The sequence below is a fragment of the Pinus tabuliformis genome, chromosome 5_2 (genome assembly GCF_031772625.1).
Source record: "Pinus tabuliformis cultivar Carrire ecotype Pingquan chromosome 5_2, CPIR1, whole genome shotgun sequence".
Classification (NCBI taxonomy): domain Eukaryota; kingdom Viridiplantae; phylum Streptophyta; class Pinopsida; order Pinales; family Pinaceae; genus Pinus; species Pinus tabuliformis.
In genome coordinates this window covers 654128307-654139876 of record NC_142306.1, presented here as the reverse complement: position 1 = coordinate 654139876, position 11570 = coordinate 654128307, and the positions used below count along the sequence as shown (strand labels likewise).

Sequence of the window (11570 nt, the reverse complement as noted above, 5' to 3'; positions counted from 1 at the left end):
TGGGAAATCCTATTGCAAATATTTCGTGTATGAATTGTCAATGTCTTGACTGAAGCCATTCCACTCTGGAAGAAGTCAAAAGCTACCTGTGTGTTTCTGTACTAGTTTAAAATTAAATAGAATTCAAAAACTTCTTATAACTTTTTTTTTGTTTGTGAAAATCGTTAGATTTTTTTTATATATAGAGGATTGTAGAATATATATATATATATATATATATATTTTTTCCTCTCTCTTCTCTTTTTCCAGAAAAAAGAGGAGGCAACGCTCACTGGTAGATATCAAGATGGATATGGTTGCTGCTTCTCACTGTGCCTTATTGCTTTCATAGGTGCACAACTTCGTTCACCGCCTTCAGACTTGCAGGTATTTCTAAAACTTGTTTTCCATTAAAATAATAATAATAATAATGGATCGAACACTATATGCAGTGAATTATTGTTTTATGTTCAAGATAATGGATAGCCTTTAATATTTTTAAGTTCTGGCTGGTAGCTATCTGCTTTTTGGATAAATCTTATATTTATTTAGATGTCAGGATTGATATCCATGTTACTTCTTCTTTCATAGGTGCACAACTTCATTCACCGCCTTTAGACATGCAGGGATTTCTGAAACTTGTTTTCCATAAAGATAATGGATCAAACACTATATGCATTGAATTATTGTTTTATGTTCAAGATGATGGATAGTCTTTAATATTTTTATTTTCTGGTTGGTAGCTATCTGTCAATGTCTCACCTTGCTTAACAAGGCTAATCTCATTCCATTCTGGAAGAGGTCAAAAACTACCTGCCTACCTGTGTCTCTGTAAATCTTAGTTTAAAAAAGAACTAATTTCATTTTGAATAGAATTCAAAAACTTAGAACCTTTTTATTGAAGACTCTGAAATATGCTTATGATTATATTAAAAACAGATACTAAAAGGTCTGCATTAAGAAAATATATTTTCTATCAGGGATTGTTCTTGGTTATGTCAAGAGCAGCAAAGCTGTCTAGATGGATATGGACGTTGCTCCTTAGCCTAAGGAATTACTAATTTCATATATGCACAGCTTCATTCACAGCCTTTGGACTTGTATGTATTTTTTTTCTTTTTCTATCAGGATAGTGGATGATGGATGGAGACTATACAATGGATTATTGTTATTTCTCAAGATAATTGATAGGTTTGGTTGTCTTTATAAATGTTATGGTTATTATCCATGAATTTTTTAATCAATTTTATATTTTATTTATTGTAGTAATGAGTTTAAAGCAACGAATCATAGATGCAGAAAGATAATTTATATTTGAGTTATTTACCACTAAAATTTATTTGTGTGTTTTTTTAAGTAATAGAACACTTCCAATCCGCCTCAGTGATGTAGTGAACGAAAATTTGTATTATCATTTGCTTCTGAATCTCTACAATGCTTAGTGCAGAGAGGAGAAACGGAAATGTTAGAGAGAGCATGGAAAAATGTTAGACAGAGTATTTTCGTGACAAGTAGAACTTAGTCAGGAAAATTTTTCCTTCATATTCGTGCTTCAAATCTTCCAGGTACGAATTTTCAATGTCCCCCTTAAAAGGGTTGTTCCCATTCCATTCTGGAAGAAGTCAAAACGGTCTATGTTTCTTTGCCCAAATCTTAGTTTAGAGAGTGGTTTCATATTGAATAGGATTCAAAAGCTTATAACCTTCTTGTTAAATATTGTTAGATTCATTATAATTGCATTTAGAACAGATTATTCCATTCGGGAAGCTGAAAAAAACTAATTGTATCTTAGATATCATTTTTGGGATTCAACTGCGTTAAGTAAGTCATTCAAAGTATGACCATTTCCATGAGAGGTAGTCGTAAAGTGACTAATATCTCATGATTTTTGAATAGTTCACTTAGCACTCATTGCATCGGGTGATGCTCACAGGGGTGAAGAAGTGGGATTGAAACTAGTGAAATGTGGAGAACGAATCACATAGCATCAATCATCACTTCCGGGGCTTGCACCCGGTAACCAGGACTTCCCAGGAGGTCACCCATCCCAGAACTCCTCTGGCTCAAGCGCGCTTGAGCCAGAGGAGTTCTGGGATGGGTGACCTCCTGGGAAGTCCTGGTTACCGGGTGCAAGCCCCGGAAGTGATGATTGATGCTATGTGATTCGTTCTCCACATTTCACTAGTTTCAATCCCACTTCTTCACCCCTGTGAGCATCACCCGATGCAATGAGTGCTAAGTGAACTATTCAAAAATCATGAGATATTAGTCACTTTACGACTACCTCTCATGGAAATGGTCATACTTTGAATGACTTACTTAACGCAGTTGAATCCCAAAAATGATATCTAATATAATGCACTGCGTAAATCCCCCATACTTAATTGTATCTTTCTAAAAAATCTAAAATTAATAAAATTCAAAAGTTTATAACCTTCTCTTTGAAAATTGATACATTCTTTACCACAGTCACACTTGCCCAGGGAAGACACAAGGAGAATATTTCCCTCCCAATTTCTAATGGCAGCGTCATAGATGCCAAACTCATTATTAGACCTTTAAGAGACTAGTTGTATCTGAAGCCCATTCTTGAAAACAAGCAGTCCACTTTCTGACAAAATCCATATTTTCAGACAAATGGAATAGCTCCTTTTTTGTACTCTATATTGCTGGCAATTGTACAACTTTTTACATGACACGGTCTTCAGAATTTTGTGAAATATGTCAGAATATACTTAAGACATCTGATACCTTTAAGAGTATCGCCTAGGTTGGAGGGAGGGATATTTCCGACAAAACAATGACCTACACGAAATAGGGGGGCCCTAGAGTAGCGCTAAACAATAAGGACTACGGATAAATAGGTAGGGGTGCACGACGTCCTACCAGCAAAAGCGTTGGGCGTACTTAGCGAAACCAAAAAGCGATGTGTACCCAGCTGTACATGGGAAGAGGTGGTTTCAGGGTACTTCATAAGGCAAGGGCTAACCAGCCTGCCATAGGGCATTAAATGCCCAGGAATATGCATGCTCTATAACAAAATAACACCCAGTCTTTACTTTTAATTTATGTAGCCACCAAGGACTGTGTGTTATTTTGTTATAGAGCATGCATATACCTGGGCATTTAATGCCCTATGGCAGGCTGGTTAGCCCTTGCCTAATGGAACGAACGTTCAGGGAAAGAGGGTAGTACACAAAAATTATTTACTACTTTAATTTGACTTGAAACCATCGCATAGATTATAAGAGCTGAGGATTATCTCGAAAGCTATACAGATTTATCAAACTTATTAGTGTAGTTTAGATTTATTATTAGTTTATTTAGCCGATAAGTCTTTTTATGCATCAACAATTGTCAACATTTTTACTCTGCGTCGTTCGATCAAGTGAGACACTTTCAACCGTTGATTTGAAGTGTCATCTGGCAAGCATGCACTATACTTCGAATGCTTTTTCCAAATATCGGTTGAGTTGCCTTCTTTTCACCTCCGAGTTATGCGGTGCATTGAACCTGGCCCTATTACACAAAAACTATGATCCCTTGAAGGCCCTCAGTGTTACTACATAGAGTTCCTTTGTGTCACTTTCCTGATCGCCTTTGTTGTCCATTACTTCGTGGGCCGACGGCAAAACGAGCAAATCACCTTAGCCTGGGCAACGTAATTTGCAACGAAGGACGGGGTCTTTGAGAAAAATTTTAGTTTATTAGGTACCGGGGATGGAAACGATACTCCCTTGCTGCTGAAAGAAGGACAGAATGTCTTCAAGTTTTATGCCAGTGGGCGCCGATATTGCCAGGGCTTGTTGGCGACCATGGAGCTTTAGAGCAGGCATGATTTGATCTCGAGGATGTATAATTCTATAGTGCCTTGTAGGGATGAGGTCAATATTGAGGTTTATGTGAATGAGGATGGTATGGATGCTGTCGTATTTGCGCTGGCCAGGAAGAACGCTGCCAAGAGTATGCACAAGGATACCAGGGATCTCCAACAGTGTGCCAGCTTGCTTACGCCGCCTTCGAACCAGAAGTGGCTCAGCAAGGAGCTCATTGCAATTTCTGAGTCGCAGATCCTGTTTTCTTTCCCCTCATTTTGGTTCAAATTATGCTTCTTGTTTTGAGCGATGCCGAACAAACCATCTTTGATGTCAAGAGACTCATTGGGAGAAAGTAAGTACTCTGATCTCTGATTTTGCCATTCATTAGACAATTATATTTATTGCAAGTCCAATTCTTGCCTTGATATTGAACCCACAAGGATGCCAATCATGAAATTGGCATGTTAAGTTAGGGGTCGAGCAACATTCTAGTTGGGGTCAGATCAGGATTTGATTTATGCCCTGTCCAAACTTCAAGAAAATAATTTCAAACTTTTACTTGATGAGCACAATTAAATGAAAACATTTGTTTTATATAGGTTTGAAGGAAAAGAAGTTCAGAGGGATATGAAACTGGTACCATACAAGATTGTGAACAAAGATGGGAAGCCTTATATTCAAGTTCAAGTACGAGATGGAGAGACAAAGGTATTTAGCCCTGAGGAAATCAATTCTATGATTTTGACTAAGATGAAGGAGATTGCAGAAGCATTCCTTGGCAAGACTATAAAGGATGATGTGGTCACTGCACTAGTACCATACAAGATTGTGAACAAAGATGGGAAATCTTATATTCAAGTTCAGGTATGAGATGGAGAGACAAAAGGTATTTAGCCCTAAGGAAATCAGTGCTATGATTTTGACTAAGATGAAGGAGACTGCAAAAGCATTCCTTGGCAAGACTATAAAGGATGCTATGGTGACTGTCCCTAGTATGCTTTCTTTTCAACCTTTTTTTTAATGAGGTTGTGGGTAACCAATTGTTGACTGCGTTGTCACTATCAACTTGTGGGCTTGCGCAGGTTATTTTATTGATGCACAGCGCCAAGCAACGAAGGATGCCAGTGTTATTGCTGGCTTGAATGTAGCTCGTATTATCAACGAACCCACAGCTGCAGTGATATCTTATGGCATGGACAAGAAGGGTGGAGACAAAAATATTGTTTTTTTTTATCTTGGCGGTGGCATGTTTGATGTCAGCGTTTTGACTATTGATAACAGAGTTTTTGAGGTTTTGGCTACAAATGGTGATAGCCATCTTAGAGGTAATCTGTCTAAACTTTGTCTGGCAGTTTTACATTATGAATTTGAATGTGTGCACGGTGGTTATCATTGACTTTTTTGGTTGGCGTTCGAGCTTTGAACTTACCGGGATGTACACTAATATGTAGGTGAAGACTTTGACCAAAGGATAATGGAATATTTCATCAAATTGATCAAGAAAAAGCACATAAAGGATATTAGTAAGAATAGCATAAATGAAATAAGACATTCAATGTGTTCCTTGTAATATAGATATAATCAAAACATCTAAAGAAAAGTAATTGTACAATGATGCAGTAAAAAAAAACAAGGTTTTTCACAAACCACTTAACTCTTTTAGAAAAATTCAACAATTCCAATTTAATAATCCTATCGGCCTCTCTTTGTACTTTTTGGGACAATCAAAGTAACAAAACCATACAAATTAGGTAGCACAACCAGATACTTCTCAACATACATACCGTCAAAGACCTTCCTTCCTTATCTTTGGAAAAGCAAAGAGCGGAAAATGGCTTGATATAGAAGACCCACCTTCTGTCATATCCAGCTCTGATGGATCACCATCTACTCTCCAGTCAAAAGAGTGCAGCAGCTGAGCTAGTGCAAGGTCAATCATGGAAACAGCCATGGCGGCCCCTGGGCACCCTCTCCTCCCTGCTGAGAAGGGAAGCATCCTGAAATTTGATTGACCTGTCACTAAATCCATAACATGGTCATGCTCACCCAATTCATGCATGAATCTCTCCGGCTTGAAAACCAAAGCATCCACCCCCCACACATTGGGATCCCTTCCAATAGTCCACACATTCACGATTACTATTGTTTTTTTAGGTATATTGTATCCGCATATGCTCGCGGTCTCTACAGATTCATGGGGAACCGCTAGCGGCCCCATTGGATGTAATCGCAACGTCTCTTTCACAACACATTGAAGGAACTTCATCCTTCCCACATCGGATCCGTTTACTTTGCCACGTTTTCCGACACAGGATTCTATTTCTTGCTGCAACTTTTTCAGGACATGGGGATGTCTGAGCAGCTCACTCATTGCCCATTCTAACGTGGATGCCGACGTCTCCATTCCAGCGATGAGTATGTCCTGTACAAACCAATGGGAAAACAGTTTATGTTGTCAATTAAAAATCAATGTAATATTGAATTGCTGAAGTTAATTTATTTGCATCTAGATTCAGGGGGTTCTTGGGAATATTTTGAAATTTGAAGGACAGGGCAGAGTGTGGTAAAGAGGGATGTCAATTATGTGACCTTCCAATAGATTTCCTAAATTTACAATAAAAAAGAATCGATTTAGTTGTTTAACTCGATTTAAGATTTCCTATCTACATACAAACATAATCAATTTAACTGCTTCCCGTTTGGCTTTGGTGTCTCCCTTTATATCATTGTTATCAGCTGTCATCTGCAGCAACACATCCACGAAATATTTAACATGCTCTGCCGGTCCCTGGCTGTGGCCGTCGCTGGAGGGCGCGGCGGCCTGAACATGAAGATGATCGTCTATAATTTCTCATCGAAGGCATCATATGTTTTGCTTATTTCCACCATACGCCGCTTGATGCCTTGCAAGTCCATGTAGTCCACATAAGGAATGAAGTCTCCAATGTTGACATCTCCTAGAGTAGCTGACAACTCTAGTAACAGGTGCTTAAATCCTTTGCCATCAGCTCCCAAGTCATCGTCAGAAAATTTCCTCCTGAACAGTATTCGCGAAATTACATTGAAGGAGAGGGTGAAGATGACCTTACTCACATTCACAGCAATTGTGTCGTTCTGGCTCTGCTCCCAAATGGACCGGGTAATCACCGACACCTCTTCCTCTCGCACATTTTTGAAAGACTCGATTCTCTTAGAGGTAAAGAGTTCCAACACGCAGAGCTTCCTCACTTGCCTCCAATAATCTCCATAGGGAGACAATACCATACCCTTGAAATTGTAGGATAAGTACTTTCCAGCTACAGTTGCCAGTCGGTTGGCAAATATGGAATCCTGAGTTGTCTGAAAGTGTTTGGCTGTCTCAGAAGAAGAAACTACGACGGTGGGGACAGAGCCCAAGCGGAGAAACGTGATGGGACCATATTTATCAGCCAGGGCTTTCAAAGCATGATGAACAGGGTTCTTCAATTGGTGGAGATTTCCGATGATTAGCCATGGATGGGGTCCTGGAGGAAATCTTCCTCCGTTCCTTCCACCCTTGTGCTGCAATATCCAGTATAACAAGAAGAAAATGAGAGCTCCATATCTAGCCGTTGCCCTCCATGTTGCAGGCAGAGGCGGAGGAAGAGTTTGAGGCAACCAATGAAAATCCATAATGAACTTTCCTCTATCATGTCTGCAACCAAAAGAAAGATGTTTCCCATATTTAAGCGATCCGGGATTCCCTACAGTTGACTATTGGCCAAAAGTTGGTGGGTCATTGTATAATGTTTTGTAAAAAATGTTTTTAAAACATTAATATATTTTCATTTTTAAAATTTGATATTTTCAATTTTTATTAGTCGACTATAAAGAATGATATTTTTTATTTTTATTTTTTAAAAGAGAATTATTAAATAAAATATTTAATATAAAAATTTTAAATAATTTGAAATGTTGTTTAGTTATCGTTTTATTGTGTACTAAATACTGCCTATTTAGATTCATTTTAATTTTGGATTTATTAAGTGTTGAGAAGGATCAATTCTCTTTTCACTACTAAAGAGGTTTGCATTTCAAAGAGACCTCTAAAGACACCTCTAAGGACTTGGTAGATCCGGAATTAAAATAGATCTAGGTTGGTATAATATATATATATATATATATATATATATATATATATATATATATATAGATATATATATAGATATATATATATATATATATATATATATATATATATATATATATATATATATATATATATATATATATATAGTTGACATTAAAACATTTTATTTATAATTCACATTAAAATATTAAAACATGTCCCCTCATTTTTTTCATATCAACATATATTTAATTATTTTTATTATTAATATTTTCTAAAATATTACATATCAAATTCATATTAAGCATTAATAGAATTACAAATCTTTTTTGTACATTGAAATAGAAAGTAGCTATTAATAGAATAAGAATCTTTTCAATCTTTCTCTCTATATGTTTTATGTAAAAATATTTTACATAACATGTGTATTGAAATATTTGATTTATAAACTTGTTAAAATTTTCTTTATTATTGATATTTACTCCGTAAGGCGTTTCCCTCTGAAATGAACTCCCCAAACTGCTTTCATGTCAAAATATGTGCCATTTGATTTTGTTGTTAAAAGATTGGGTAATCATTACCCGTTAATTTGAATTGAGCAATGCTAGCCGCGGCGGTTGTTACTAGGTCATTGGATCCTGCAATAACTGTCAACTATCTTCCTTGCGAACTGTCAACCGACTTAACTTATTATATCGATAATATTTTGCTAAGTGAACAAATTTTTTCTTCAAATTTTCAGGTATGCTTCTTTCATTAATTTTGCGAGTCTGTAACTTGATCTTGCATTGTAAGTTTTGATTTATGCTGATATCAATAATATTTTGATCTATGAACAAGGTTTTTCTTCATATTTTCAGGTTAGGCAACTGGTATTTCAAAGGCAGAGGTGCATCTATTGCAGATCATTAATTGGATCAGTAGTTTTCCGGGCTCAAATTTGTAAGGTATGTATCGTATTCTTATACTCTTAGCCCCCTTGCATGTGCATTACTTGCTAATGCTTGAGAGAGGATTTTGATGGTGATTTTCGCGCCAGTAATGAGAGTTTTGTTTTCTTGAGCGTTTTCTGTTTGCTCGAAAGTGCCTCTCTGAGATGGCCGAGGTTTTGTTCTGGGTTTGGTAGATATCACTGGATTTTTTGTTTCTGGGTGTCGCAGTAGTCCAGCGTTTGTTTAGGGTATGACCGTTATTTTTAGCACAAATCAACTGGGATTTATATTTTTGTAGTTGCTTTTATTAATAGTAAATAGTGCAATGGTTATAGAATGTAATCTCCTTGGGTATTTTTTTGGGAGGGATATGACATTGCATGGTAACTATGTTATTACATGACAACAGTTCTTTGGGGAAGGAAAAATGTCAAGCGGTGGGTTTCATGTGCTGCATCTTGTGAGACCATTTCTTTCAATCTTACCAGCAGTCCAGACAGCTGAACGAAAAATACCCTTTAGGGAGAAGGTTCTTTAAATTGTAATCTCCCTTTTAATCTTTCTCGTATGTAGTCAGTTGCCTCTATATGGAATACATTCAGCAACCGGTGTGGATCCATTCTATTGGATGCATGTAATTCTGGCATAAATGTGCGCATCAATCAGTTTGATAAAAACGGAAAGAAGAAAAGAGGAGTTGGAGGTTATAGTTTAAAGTCGATCAACACTAATCAAATTCGTTAGGAATTTTGATAAAAACAGAAAGAAGAAAATAGGAGTTGGAGGTTATATTTTATAGTGGATCAACACTAATCAAATTCGTTATCCCTTTTGGGACAGCGGCAGACGTAAGGAATAATCTAATGACTTTTGAGATACACGTGGTCTTGTAGTACATCACGATTGTGGGAAGAGGTCATGCTGGCGGAGAGCAATGATATTCATGGGAGCAATTTATTTCAATACCAGAACTATCTATGCAATAATCTTATCTTAGCGTCTTGTTTGTCAAGTTTTCCCAATTGCGTATGCAGACAGTATGTTAAAAATGACAATATGTTAAAAATGAACGTAATAAAAGCGAGCACTGGTTAAATATTGTCCAGGTGTGACAAGATGCCTTGCATTACATTCCGTATATCTGTATATTCTGTATCTTTGAAGTCTGGACAACTATCACAATTTGCAAGTTGCCGTATATCCATATATTCTGTATACATTCCGTATATCCGTATATTCTATATCTTTTAAGTTTGTACAACTATCACAATTTGCAAGTTGTCGTATATCCGTATATTCTGTATCTTTGAAGTCTGGACAAATATCACAATTTGCAAGTTGCAACTAAGGTTCCATATATCTATATATTCTGTATCTTTGAAGTCTGGACAACTATCACAATTTGCAAGTTGCAACTAAGGTGCATTGAATATGCTTCGATGTACTTTTACGGTCATTATCATTAATAAAACAGAACAAGTACATGAGATATCGTTGACATCCATGTGGGATAATTTAAAATATAATTGAAAGTGCTAAATGGTGTTTTTAAAAGTTGTTTTTTAATGATATCAATAAAAAAATAGTGAACAAGTACATGACATATCGTTGACATTCATGTGGGATAATTTAAAATATAATTGAAAGTGCAAAATGGTATTTTTAGAAGTTGTTTATTTAGATTTCTGTTTAATTAATAATATTTCATCTATATTAAATGTATTATAATTATTAATAATTAAAAAATAAAATAACAATTATTATAATTTCTAAAGTTATGAGAATATTTCATAGTACCCACTCATACATAACTTACTCTATATAATTTGGCACATTATTGCATACGTTTTTTGTTAGTTTACTACATATTTTAAAAATAATTATTTTAAATATTACAATGACTTATTAAAAATTGAAATTTAAGAAAAATGATCTTAGCATGCATTATTTGAACAAAATATTGCAGCTTGAAGACTCTTTTATGTGATATGTCTTAGCCCTATTCAAAGTTGTAAAGTGTGTTTTTTGATGATCTCCTTGTTACTAGTGGTAATGCTTCAAAGGACAAGGGAAGTGCTTTGATAGACAACAAGATGGGGCAAATGAATGGAGCAAAAATGATGGGAATTGAATAAAATCAAGTGGTCAACTGAAGAAGAATGGGGTTCATATGAGGATGGGAATGCTCTTTTTGATGGCAGGTCACATCCATTGCAACAATTCAGATATAACGCACATCCACTCTAGGATTTAGTGTTTCTTGGCTCCATGATGAAAATAGTGAAGACAAAATACATGAAAATAATGACGACAAAATACATGTTAATCTGTTACTTGTGTTCTTTGATGGAAGTTTTGTAATGAATGAACGAAATGTGTTCTTTGATGGAAGTTTTGTAATGAATGATTGAAAAATACATGGTGAGAGAAAAATGCATATTATGCTAATTAAGGAACGTTTTTCACTTGTTGAACTTGTAGTATACATGTTAATCTGTTATTTGTGTTCTTTGATGGAAGTTTTGTAATGAATGAACGAAAGTTTTGTAATGAATGATTGAAAAATACATGGTGAGAGAAAAATGCATATTATGCTAATTAAGGAACGTTTTTCACTTGTTGAACTTGTAGTATTGAATTTAACACACTAACACTTTACAACAATGAACTAACAATCTTCATGATGAAAATAATAATATCGAAGATTTATCTACATAATGAAAAAGGAAATATGGGATATTCCAATCACGTTCC

At 35.7% G+C, this 11570-nt stretch overlaps 1 pseudogene; it reads right to left on the bottom strand.

Moving 5' to 3' along the window:
- Positions 1-5583: 5583 nt before the first annotated feature.
- LOC149160756 (cytochrome P450 750A1 pseudogene) lies at positions 5584-7448 on the bottom strand (annotated as a pseudogene).
- Positions 7449-11570: the final 4122 nt, after the last annotated feature.